The sequence below is a fragment of the Serinus canaria genome, chromosome 1 (assembly GCF_022539315.1).
Source record: "Serinus canaria isolate serCan28SL12 chromosome 1, serCan2020, whole genome shotgun sequence".
Lineage (NCBI taxonomy): Eukaryota > Metazoa > Chordata > Aves > Passeriformes > Fringillidae > Serinus > Serinus canaria.
This window is the reverse complement of record NC_066313.1, coordinates 69,161,794-69,175,814: the sequence shown is the minus strand read 5'-3', so window position 1 is coordinate 69,175,814 and position 14,021 is coordinate 69,161,794.

Genomic DNA, 14,021 nt, shown 5'->3' with positions numbered 1-14,021 from the left:
AAATTACCGAAGCTTTACTGGATTTCTCCAGAAGCAGAAGATCACAAAAATGGTTGAGGTTGGAAGTGACAACTGAAGGTCACCTCTTCCATTCCCCCTGCTCAAGTAGAGTTATCTAGAGCAGGCTTACCAGGATGATCTCAAGTTGGATTTTTAACTCTGAAAAGGGAGACTTTGAAAACACTCTGGGCAACCTGTGCCAGCCATCCTCACAGAAAAAAAGAGTTTTCTGATGCTCAGACAGAATGTAGTGTGTTTCTGTTCATGGCTGTTGCTTTTGGTCTTCTCAGTGGGCACTACTGAAGAGAGACAGCCACAAGTTCATCCCAGAAAAGGTGATTGGGCATTAGAGTGAGCTCCCCAGAGAGGTGATGGAATAAACATCCCTTAAGAAAAGACTATATGTGGCACTCAGTGCCACGGTCTAATTGACATGTTGGTGTTAGGTCATAGGTTGGACTTGATGATCTCAAAGGTCTATTCCAGCCTAGTTGATTCTGAAATTCTGTGAAAGACAACTATTTGTATGATAATACTAATGTCTTCATAAAAATAAACTCCCATCCACAGGCACGGTACCAGTCTGAAAAAGCAAATATCTTTTCAAAGTTAAGGCAGTGTCTTCAAGAAGGCTCTTTTGTATAAGTCTGGCATTTTTCTTGCCACTGTCTTCCCTTTGGTATAGACATTCTTTTAGTCATGTGTCATATCTTAGGGTCTTTTTTCTCCCTGTCATCTAAATGGATCTCTCTAATGTATTCATAAGTTTCAAAATATAATAGTACATATCTGTTTGAAATGTCTCCTGAAATAGCATTCTAAATTACATCCTCTTTGTGCAATATCTATTATTATTGTTTCAGTATCTTCATTGTTTACCCAGTAAAGAAAACACAGTCATAGCTTGCTCATTAAATATTGAAATCCTGATGAGTTCCTCTTAACAGTTTTACTGACAAAGAACAAATTACAGAATTCCATCAGAATTTTGTAACCCGATATAAGTTTCTGCACATACAGTGTAATTTGCAGTGTGTGTATCAAATCTCCTTTGTATCATGAGCCCTTTTTGGGGTTTTAGCAAAAATTTGGATGTAAATCAAATGTTTCTGTCCAAAGTTAAGGGCAACTCTATATGAAGGAACTGAGACAGTGAATTTAAAACTTTTAAAATAATGCTTATTCACTTACATACCCTTCTAAAGCCTTTTTTACCATATCTTTTAAGGGGTAGGGGGGAATTTGCTCATTCCATTTCAGATTGGCTTACTGGCTTTTGCTATTTTCATTTTATTTTATTTTTTCTTACTTTAAATACAGGGTGAAGTATGAACTTTACAAGTCATATTTCTGTAGAAATATGTATAGAAAAATACAGATCTGCATTGACATTAGCTATAAGAACGTCGTCTTAATTTTGTTTACTTCATTTGTTTGTATGTTTGGTTTGTTCTTATTTAGATTTCAGGAATTATAGGGACTTTCAAGTGAGTTTAAGCAACATAAGAGCTCAAGTTCCTGTATGTCCCTCCCTTAAGTTTTTTCTGTATGATATTTGGAAGAAAAATACTGTGGAAATGTTATGTGAGAGACTTTATAACATTTTTTTAATTATCTTAGGCCTAGTATAATACTTCAGACTTTAGGCAATTCCATCAAAATTTACTGATATTTAACCTCTGTACATTGAAGTCCCAGTTTCCCTTAGTTTGGGTGCATGTAATTGTTTATTGACTTGCACCTGAGTAGGGCTTTTTTTTCCATGCTTTACAAATTCCTCCAGTGTACTGAACTGTGAACAAAACCAATAGTATGATAAAGAAAAAGCTAGTGCAAAAAAGTAAAGAAATATTCAGTGAAGAGAGTATAATGACAGTTGAACAGTAAAGGATTAACTAAATGTAGCATATCAATATTGGTGTCATTCAGAGGCTTGTTTCCCATTCTCATCTTCATTTTTCATTATTTATTTATTTCTCTAGCCCAGAAACTCAGTAAATCTAACATTGCCATGACTAATTGCCAGCCACAGGCTTAGTATCAGGTTTAAAAGGCCACAGATTTGAAATTTATCAGATTTTGTCTGAGCTTTTCTGAACCTGTCTGTAGTTTTGCTTTTACCTGATTTAACTGAAATAACTTCTTTTCCTAACAATCAGATCTTTAAAATTAATTTGTAGAAACATAATTTATATATATATATATGTATTAGTAGCAGAAAGTTATTCTCTGTAAAACAGAGTAATTATAACTTCCTCTTATATTGATGTAGCACAGAGAAATAAATACTTGGAATGATAACAAGGGCCTTGAGGGTGATCATAGTGTGCATGGGATGATGAGAAGGGAGGCACAGCTTGTTACTGGTGGTTGCAAGGCTATGAATAACTCACCAATCATCAGTAAAAGAAATAGAATTTAGACAGGAACAGTTATAGGGATAACAAGAGAAAAGAATAACAAGCATTCAACATATGTAAAATCCATCTGGTACACTAAATTTGGTTGTATTATGAAGATGCAGATCAACATCTCTGAAAGAAATAACAAGGTATAAATGTGTGTTGGACAAATAGTCCAATTTGAATCTTAGAGGCAAAAAAAAGAAACTTTATCATGCACCTCTCACTTCTTCCTGTAAAAGGCACTTACAGATTGCTGGAATTTCCCTCTTTGTGTGTGTTGACGACCAGTACTGTACACTCTTGGTACCCAGAAAATGTGAGGTACCTACCATAAGTGGGAGCATAACATCAGAGGAAAAGTAACAGTAACAATGAAGTCTGCAGCATTTTTTAATTGAATTATGTTGTTGTTATTGTTGTTGTTATTATTTTTTTATTATTATTGAGATGCTTTGTACAATAGTATACTTTATCTTATTTTATTTTCTTGTTTTTTCTTAATTTCTTTCAAATATATTTGAATAATACTTTTTGAACTAAACTGCTAAGATTTTCCTTACAATAAATATAAATTCTTTTCTTACCTTCTCATTGTTCTTTTCCTTGTCTGTGACAAGTTTTTAGTGTGACATTTCCTACACACCTGCACAAAGTGGTGCTTGAGACATCCTGCAGTGTTCAACCTTGCTTCCAGCTGCTTCTCTGTAGGAGTAAAAGGCCATAATGTGCACCAAATTTATCAGCTCTGCTTGATTGCTTCTGATCTCTTGAGGTAAAATAGCCAATAAATTCCTCTGTACAGACAATTGAATTATGACTTCTCCATTTGTACTGTATCTTGGGAATATACATTTAGGGGGTTTTGTTTGCATTTTTCTTTGTTCGGGGTTTTTTGGACACTGCCTAAGTTAAAAAAAATAGAAAATCTACTTAATTTATTGTGGAATTTGAACACTTTTTAACCTGAAAATTTCTGAGAGAGTCAGAGTTTACCCCTTTGACACCAGGGCTCAACTGATTCCAAAAGGATTACCATTCAGTATCTAGTTCACACTTGCTTCTAGAAGATAGGAGAAGAATTAAGCCAAACATGCTGGTGACTGCACCTAAAGTCCAGGTACTTCCAGAGAGCAATTTAGTCACTCCTGAAACAGGGTGAAATCATCCTCTGGAGCTGTATTCCTTCCACACTGAGTCACTTTGTTTCAATATCTTTTGGTGTGTGCAATTAATCTGCAAGAATGGTATGCATAATTTAAAATTAAAATAATATTATTAGCTTATGCACAGAAGACAGCTAGATTTCTAGGGCTAATATGGAAATCATGCTTATAATTTAAGTAAAGGATCTTTGATGGACAGGTAGGCATCACCCCTGAGTTGAAGGGTTGGTCTCTGCTGTTCCCTGGAATTAATCATACAAGCTTATTTATTTGTTATTCTGTTTTTAATTTGCAGGTACTTTGCAGGTCTTATAGTAAATTCCTAATATAAAATTGGGAAAAATCATCTGAGATTAATTAATCTGCTTCTTGAGAAAGTCATTTGGAAGTTAGATTAGAAGCTGTGTGTTGAAGATGACAGACTCTTAAAGAAAGATCCCTCTGAAACATTAACAGAGGGAATTAACAGAGGACCATTAACATTACTGGTCTCAGTGGATGTAAAAACAGAGGACCATTAACATTACTGGTCTCAGTGGATGGATCATTGTTCTCACAAGGTAAAGGTCTGAAGAAAATTAATTTTGGTTTTAGTAGGTTCAAGTCTGCCTCTCTACCTCTCTACCTGTGATTCCAAATATCAGGTCCAAAATAATCTGGATATAAATGCTCGAGGACTCAGCTTTCTGGTTTTGTAGCAGCTGACTGTGAAAGGTGAAATTTTGGAATAATTTCAGGGCTATGAAGAAAGAAGCTGTTTCACAAAGGCTAGGACACAGAGAAGGAATTGTGAGCTTGGTCTTTTCTTCTTGTCTATTTCTGTTTTATGTCCAAATTGTTTAAAGTTTATCAGAGAGACAGCTCTGGGAGACACTGATAACCATTCTACATCTGGTATAAGGGGACTCCAAGTAATTAGCTGCTCCAGAAACTCACACATTTCTTTGGAAAGCCTCATACTAATTTTCAGGCTGAATATGTTCCTACAGATACTTGTCTGTCTGCTGAAACAGGTTGTCTTATTTCCTGATTTTACAGGGAAAGAGAACATGTCTGCCTAAATTTCATTCATCTAAGCTAAACAGGTTGAGCTGTCATAGAACTCTCTTACATGAGGAGCTGACCTTCGCCAGGTGAATCACAGAGCCCTTCACTTGACTGCTAAAAACTCATTGTTTGTGAACCAAAGTGAACGACGTGGGTTTTTTGGTTTTGTTTTCACCTCTTTTAACTCTCACCCCAGCTCTAATTCTTTGTATCTTCAGTATATAAATCCAGGAACCCTGAGTGTATATTTAAGTAGTACTTACTTCAGGGCCCCCAGGCAAAACTAATGAATTCATGCTGTCATAAAATAAAAATCTTCTGACACAATTTGTATTGACTCAGTCATGTCATTGCACCTCCACAGTTCTCTTGCTCCTTTCTATTCTAATTTTCTGAATTGTTAGAAAATATTTTTTCTTTTTTATTCACAGAATTGTTAGTGTTGGAAGGTATATTTAAAGATACATAATTTAAAACCTCACTAAAGCAGCTTTACCTAGAACAGGTTGCACTGGTACAGGTGGGTTTTGGATATCTCCAGAAAAGGAAGATCCACCACCTCTGGGCATCTTGTTCCAGTGTCCTGTCCTCCTTAAAGTAAAGATATTTTTCCTCATATTCAGATGAAGCTTCCTGCATTTCAGCTGTGCTCATTGCCCCTTTTCCTGTCATAATTTATATCTTTCATTTTATGCTTTTTGTTCAGTAAAGTTTTTTCTGTTTTATGAAGAAGTCTAAAATATTTCCATTTGAAGAACAAATTCTTGTTGCTATTATTTCTGCACAAAATAGCTCTTTTTGTTAAAATTATATTTGCTCTTTGAGTCAATCTTGTGATGTACTGAAAAACTGTGTTTTCTTAATACAACATTCTTCTGCCAATAGAGCTAAGACAAAGTTCAAGTGTTCAACTCACATGATCTTTATTATTTCTACTATTTTTTATTTTAAAAGAAAATATTTGTTTTCTTTTTTTAGTAGAAATTAAGAAGGTTTTTTATAGGAGTTGATTGTTTTCACTACAGATAATTGAATGCAAATAATACTAAAATGATGCCAACTAGTTCTAGAGCATTTGTATGTCAATTACACAGTAGCTGATGATCAGAAAAGGTTTTCATTGTTGATATCATGTCTACTAAATTGCACAGACTTCAAAATGTCTAGATACAGAGATAGCAAAAATAACACTATATCAGAAACTCCCAAAACTTATCTATTTAGTGCCTTTGTGATAAAGCCATTCTTACTAGAATTTTTAAAAAGAAGGAAAAAACACCAACAAAAAAAAAGAAAAACAACATAAAAAATATTATGTTGTTAAAGTAACCTTTCAAAAGTTGTGGCAGCAAACATTTTAACTTACCAGCCTTTTTTCTCTTTGTGTACTTAACAGATTGTATTTAAATTATTAAATACTACTTCCCAAGTTTCACAGAACAAATGGGAAGAAGAAAGAAATTGAAAACTGTTAGAGGAAGACAGCAGTGATTAATCTTTGTACAATATTGAAAAGATGTAGTAGCTGAGAAAAGCAGGCAATTTTTCTAATGTAACTGGGACAGGAAAAATTTAGACTAGGAAGACTCCTTGATAGTCAAGAGGAAACAAATACCTCCAGAAGTGATTCATCTCATGTGGAACAGATTTGATGAACATTCTTTTGGAGTTGCCTCTCTCTCTCTCTGTCTCTATTGATTTGAAATAAAGCTCCAACGATGTGCTCTAACTCCACTTTTTTGTTTAGTTTAGATGGATCTCATCCTAAGAGAACCTACAATAAGAAAGGAGTAATATTTCAGATTAAACTAATGTTTTGTGACTGATTTATTCAGACTACTGTAAATCTGTTAACAATTAAGGCTATGCAGATGAGGTCAGAATAGTTCAAATGACCAAAGGGATAGCCCATACCATATGACATCATGCTCAGTGATAGAAGATGAGGAAGAAGGTGGAAGAGGAGACATTAGGAATAATGGTGGCTGTCTTCCCTGGTAACTGTTACATGTGACAAGGCCCCGCTTTCCTGGACCTGGCTGCACACTTGCATGCCCATAGGAAGTGGTGGATGAATTCTTTATTTCTCTTTGCCTGTGTGGGTGGTTTTTTCTCTATCTATTGAACTGCTTCAATTTCAACACACAAATTTTCTCACTTTTACCAAATCAATTCTCCCTCCCATCCCATAAGGGGAGCATGAACTATTGTCCCTGTGGGGCTTAGCTATCTAGTTGGTTTAAATCACTTTGGTTAAATCAGATAAAAGCAAATATTAGTAATCGGGATGTATTCTGTCTCATAGCCCAATACTTTCTTCAAAAAGTGACAAATATTTGTGGTCTGGTTTTTTGGATACTTGAAGAGACTCAACCTACTTGGAAGACTAGAGAATAATAAAAGGACAGAAGTGAGAGTTCTGTCTCTAGCAGAGGATGGAGTAGAGAAACTTTTTACTAGAAAATCAAAACAGGACTTTAAACTAGATTTGAGTGATTAACAGAAATTAAAACTAAACCAAATTCATATCCATATCAAACCACACAATAAAAAAAAAGTGAGATATTGTTCACCATTGAGAAGAAAGAAGTCTGTAGGCTTTTTTTTTTTTGACAGCTATTTATGCTATTTATGTTAATAAGCTGACTGGGAAGAAAAAGATGTTTCACCTCTGGTGGCTTCTGTGCCTGGGAAAAGTCAGTCCAGCAGCAGTTTATAGTGCTCTGATAAGATCCTATTAGGGTTCCTTCAGTGACCTCTGTGAGATTAACTGCAAGGTTTGTGCTTCATTTAGGAAATAGGGCAGTGGGCAGGAGGGGAATAGTAATGTCTTGAGTAATCACTTAATCTATGTGTAAGTGTATTCGAAACACTGCGGATTTAAAAGCCCTTTGTAGTTGAAATAGCTTGAAACAATCCCTTAAGAATCAAGCATAAGTATCCTAGGTTTAGAAAGGAGAACATTTAAGGTTTGGCTTATAAGGCAAGGGGTGGTTCCCAACTCTTATTCAAAAATGAATGGTCTTGATGAAGGAGCCATTTCTTATGTTAATCAGCATATTGCTCATTCTGTGCAAGTCTGACTCTATCCCTCTGAGACAGAAGAACTAAATGCAAAATAAATTTATAGCTCTTCACCACTTTTGTCGCCCTCTTATGAATTCCTGCTAGAATTCCTTGAAATGGCCTCTTGACAGCTCTTTTAAGTGAATCTTGATCTTGGGATCACTGAGTAATATTTAATGAGGCTAGAGCATCTCCTCATAAAAAGATATGCCTCCATAAAGAATGTGTGGATTTTTTGGTTTCCTCTTCCATCTTCTCCAGAGATATTTAGTGTGGGTGTCTTGTTTGTTTTCGTTGTGTTTGGCTTTTTTTCTTCACAAAGATTTATGATTGGCCTGAAACTGAAACCAAGCCTCTAATCCAGGAGAATGTGAGAGATTACCAATTCTTTCAGAATATTTCATTAAATCAATGAAACAACAGTAGAATTTAAAGACTAGATTGCTGTTATAAACATTACTAATTGTTAGAAAATATTTGGGCCTAGCAGTGTCATCAAAGCCCATGCTTTGTGAAATGAAGCTTTTTACTTATTTGGGTAAACCAAGATGACAGAGGAAAAAATAAATGAAAAATTGCGCGTCTTAAATTTTGTCTTCTTTATTTGGCTACATCATCATACCAAATGGAAACTGTAATGACATCAACAATATTGATATTAGAATGTGGAAAAAGACACCATAGCTTTGATCCCATTTTTATGTTCATGTTGTTGCAATTCTGTGCTTCCCTCAGACTACCAGTACCAAATATTTTGTTTGGTGGTCTGCGAGGTAGTCCTCTCATTTCATGTGAAACTATGTAGTGATCTAATGACAATTTAGAGTGAAATACTTCAGATAGTGGGAAACTGAGTTCCTCATCAATGTATGTAAAGAATACCAACTTCATTGCTACAGGGTTTTGTCTTCTCTCAGTAACTAACTCACAAGGCTAGGAAGACTCACCAACGATGATAATAAACCTTACTGCTGAGATTGTCCTTCAAAGCTCCTCCCTTTTGTCAAGTGACACAGAATTTTCTTCCCTTTTATTTCCAGGATCTGATTCTGGTTCATAAGCTAAACTTTGCATCTCAATAAAGTCATATTCCAAGGACAAATACTGCAACCTTGTACTTGCATCCATACCTTGGGACTACCTCCTCAGAGCTGTTATCCCAGCACCACTGGTTCGAGATGATATTGGAAAATATAGCAGACAGGAAGTGTGGAGCACTTAAAAAAAACAACTCACAAAAGCAAAAGTTGATTTTTTTCTAGAGAAGTTAGAGATAGTTCTTCTGTACTCATACATTATCTGATCACAAAATGGGACTGATCCTGTTTCAGCTGTTAATATTGTTAATAGTAAGAGTCAATTATATTATAGCTTGCCTTTTAGTCTCTCCTTATGCCGTTTTAAAGTAGATAGGCAATTCTGGAACAGTTGGCCAAATGATTTACCACCAGGAATACAGAAGCTTTTTCTTTTCCTATTGAAAAATAAGATGGGTCTTCACAAAAAGAAAGAAAAATAGAAAATTTTACTTTTGTCTTCTTGAGAACCAAAATATTAGATAGCCAAAGGAACAAAAGATCCTTTATATTTTCTTTAGATGCTGTTAGGCCTGTACATAGAAAGTCACTGTTGTGCCCTTTCCTGAAGTTTGCAAAATTCATTATTTTTGCTATAGGAAAAAGTTTCTTGTCCTATCTGGAAGCTTTTAGCTTAAAAATTCATGTCTTGGACTCCTGTAGGAATGGAGGTGATTAATCTTTTTGCCTCACATGCTCAAATTAACATGTGATATATGTATTTTAAAGGCTTCACTACATGACAGTAACTAATATTTCTTCTTTCTGTAACCAACAGCTCTTTGTTTAAGTAGAAATGACACCCATAAAACAAAGAAATGATGGTCAACATCCAAATAGTGATCTTACTGAAGAGAAAATTGCTGGAGAGGCCAAAAGCAGTTTCTTTCTATATTCAGCCTAAACAGAGAAATTGGGAATCTCAGCCCTTGGAAAGCAAAAAATTGAAAGGAAAACCTCTATCTGTTTAAGAGTGCAGAGAAGAAGAAAAAAAAAAAAGAATCTCCTTAAGCAAAAGGAGGTTAGAAAGGAAATATGACTGAAGAGAAATAATGATACACACAGCTAAATGTGTGACTATTAAAGGTAGTATATGTGTAACTAAAAAAATGTGAGACCAGATGATATGGGAGACAAAGATATTGTAATCTACCCATAAAAGTTAAACCTAAAAAATAATAAAAGCAATTATACCTATGAATATGCATGCAAGTAAGTATTTCCTGGAACAGAGCAGTCATGAATATTCAGATGATAATCAGATGCTATAAAATTATAAATATCTAATTTACTAACTTGTTCTAGTTTCATGTTCTCATTTCCCATAAGCTGTTTGTTGTTCATTACTTGGTTTTTGTTATAAAGAAGATATTTCAATGATCTATCATGAAGTTCAAATAATACTGTATGAAGTCTAAGTAATCAATTTATAAACAGTTTATGAGAAAGCCACAGAATAATTGCCCATCTCATAAAGTTTGAACGCCAATGAACAAAAGACATCACAAGTTTTGGACAAGCTTGTTTATGACAGCATTTTGTTCAAAGGTGTTAGATACACTAGTACTACTTGACTGGTTTTAATTCCAGGAAATCTGGCTTTCGTTGTGCAGGAAAAGAATCTGTCTCACATCTTTTCAGATCACAATATTGATTAATGCTTGCCTTTTGTGTTTGGGGAATAGTTCCATCTTCTTTTCCCCTAGAGAGTCCTGAATGGAAGAACACAACTTTTCTCCTAGTAGGAACACACCCCAGTGTCCAGCAAGATTCTGTTTTGGTCTGAATGGGGAACATGATGAAATTTATGACCTAAGTAAATGATTCATGATGATATTTATGTAACAGAATAGTGCCATTAGAGATAAATCTTTATCTGTATACAGGCCAAGCAAAACACAACTCACATTATAAATAATATTAAAGATTTTTAAGTGCTTATGGAGAAAGGTCATAGAAGTTAAGTTAGTTTGTTCAGAGGATAAGTTCCCTTATTAAAAAATGCAAATGTGTAATGGGAAAATGTGCATATCTGAGAGATACTATTCGTCGTCTGTCTGTTCAGTGATAGACTTGCTCAAAGAGCAGTGATATCTCTCTGCAGAGAGAGAAATCTCTCTACATCAGCATAGTAATGGTACCTGAGCAATAAACATTTCTGTCACTGCAGCAGGGAAGCTACAGTGGCTGAGTACAGATTGCCATACAGTAGCTGAGCATGCTTTCATTGCATGAAATTTTGGTGTAGCCCTTTTTTGCAAATGCCTGATTAATCCTTTCACAGACTCTGCATGCGCCTCAGAATCAGTTTTCAAGGAGCACCTGAGATCTCACTGTGGAGTCTTTCTGCACAATTCTCTTATACATCAATTCTAATACAATTTAGTATCACTGAGTGCTAAGAAATGAAAGTAGAGATGACAATGTGTCTGTAAATAATTCAAAGAAAACAGCACCATTTCTGGGAAGTCGTTCCACCTTCTGAAGATATTACAATCTTTGATGCAGAGTAGTTTAAAGATGCATTTTAAAATCACATAATGTGGTTACATTCCAAAAATAGAGAAAGGTGTAAACAGAAGTGTCAACCAGTCCTTCTGGTTCTGGAAAAGACACCTTGAATTAAAGTGAGAGACTGGGAAAAGGACTGTCTGATGAGGGAAATGTCAAAAAAGCATGTCACATGAGACAGCATCTTGCCGGTACTTGCAAGACAAATCCTTCACAAGGGAAGAAGATTAAGAACAGAGTGACTCCGATGGAGGTCAGCACATGATCTACGTTTTTCCTGGGAAGTGAGTGGCAATACCAATGAACTCACAGCCCTGCTCCTGAGTGTATTATGGCCTTTAAGATGAGAGAAAAGAAAATATGTACAGCTGTTAACATTACAAACATTTGAGAGTGTTTCCAGACACAAAGGTCTGAAATGAGAGTGGAAAGAACATATCAATTGAGACATAGCAGTTCCCATTGCTGTCAGGTATCAGTAGGCTAATACATCAAATAAGTAAGTGAATTACCAAGATGATGCACTATTCAAAATTACATTTATTGTAAAAGACAACTTCATTCTTTACCAATAAACAAAATCACTAAAAATGGGTTTACTGTAATTATGTAGTGTAAGAACAGCTCAGGCAAAAGAAAAAAAATATTTTAAGTGAATACATGTATAGCCCCTCTTGCACTTCAACACTAGTGCAAGTCACTGAGTCAGCTCCTCAGCTGGTAGAATTGACTTAAATACTCTGAATTTTTTTGTCCTACATTTATTTGCACAACCCAAATCTGGCTCACTGCTTAGGTAAATGAGGTCTGGGCTCAAAAGCAGAGAGTGAGATTGTTGTCTGTTGATTTAACCATTGATTTCTCATGGATCAGATGATGGGTTTGTGGATCATTTTGGAAAACAAATTCAAAGCTTATTTTTATTAGCTTTTGTTCAAATGCCATAAAATCTTACTGCTATAATGTTCGTAAAGAGAACCTGAGCCAAACCTTATCAAGTTTCCCATTGATTTCAATGGGCTTTAAATCCAAGTTGGAAGTAACATAATCTTGCATGAAGGGAAAATAATTTAGGTTTAGGTTTTATGAACCTAAAAATGATTTTTTTTTAATTTTTGCCATTTTTAATGGTAACTCACTAGTTTATTTTTTAAGAGTTGCTAAGAATTTAAAGTCTCTTTAATTGATTGCTTTTACTTCCTTTTCCTCCGAGGGAAACAGCAAAATAAGTCTTTTATGGACTGTGTGAGAATAAAAACACAGAAAAATTATTTGAAATACAATAGATTACAATGGATTTCTATATGTGTATTTTGAATAGCTGTTATGAACACTAAGAGATATGTTAAGGAGAAAAAAAGAGAAGAAATTATACGATTGTTTTTCATCCAGCACATTCTGTAACACAGAGTAATCAAAAGAATTTTCTTTGTTCATTCTTTTTTTTTGTTCAGCCTATTGTTCTAGTTCCAGCTGTGTTATACTGCTGTAGCTCCAGAAAGAATTCTAGTACAGTTCTTAGGGGCTACCAACTATAACCTTAGAACATATTACATAATATTTAGTCTATATTTGCTTACATTAAATACAGATAACATTGGTGGCTCATCCTGAGTAAATAGGTTTTGTATGCATTTTTAGTTGTTGTTTAATGTATGCTGCATAAACACGTCTATCATTAGAGACCAGGCTGAGTACAGCTTTTCCACCTGTGTTATTAAATATGAGTGACAGTTTCTCGAAATTTTGCTTTGGATTTTTTTACTCATAGCTAAAACAGCAAATCCTTGCAAGTAGTTCGCAATAAGGAATGTTAAAACTCTATGTTATAATTAAACTAAAAAAATTCCGACCAGAAGCAAATAAATTTATGACTTTAACAGAGAACAGGAATAGAGGGAAGATTACTGGAACTGTGATACAGAGCAGGAATACAAGGATGTGAAGAATGAGCATGGTATACATATATACAAGGTTCATGCTAATTTTAAATATTAGATTTCTTTAATAAACAAAATAGAAGCAGAAGTTAACATAGGCATTATGGGCAAATCATATTTCCTCTCTATGATTTCCCTCTCCACTAAAAAGAATGGAAAAGAGGAAGAGAAGAGAAGGGAAGAGAAGGAAGAGAAGAGAAGAGAAGAGAAGAGAAGAGAAGAGAGAGAAGAAGAGAAGAGAAGAGAAGAGAAGAGACGAAGAGAAGAGAAGAGAAGAGAAGAGAAGAGAAGAGAAGAGAGAGAAGAGAAGAGAGAGAAGAGAAGAGAAGATAGAAGCGAAGATACAGAGAGAGATAGAAGAGAAGAGAAGAGATAGAGAGACGAGAGAAGAGAAGAGAAGAGAGAGAGAAGAGACTCTGTGTGTTTCAAATGTTACATTATCATGCATATAACCTAATTAGCCTGTACAATTCTTTACATAGAACTAAATATTATTGCTAAATTATTCAAATTTAAACCAAACAGTAGGGGAAAATACTGAGTTCTATCAAAGAATTAGGAAAGGATCAAGTCTGGAGCAGTTCATAAAGAACTGCAGCCCTTCCCGGGGAAGGACTTAGGGTGTGGAAGTTTTTGGTAGATTGTCTGTCATGGTAGGGATCCCACACCAGAGCAGAGAAAGAATGTGAAAAGTCCTCCCCCTGTGGAGGAAAGAGAAGAAATATGTAATGGACATTTTAATAAACTGATTAACCCCCCTATTTTTCCTCTCCTTTCATTTCTGGGCAGGGGATGAGGTAGAGAAAATTGTGA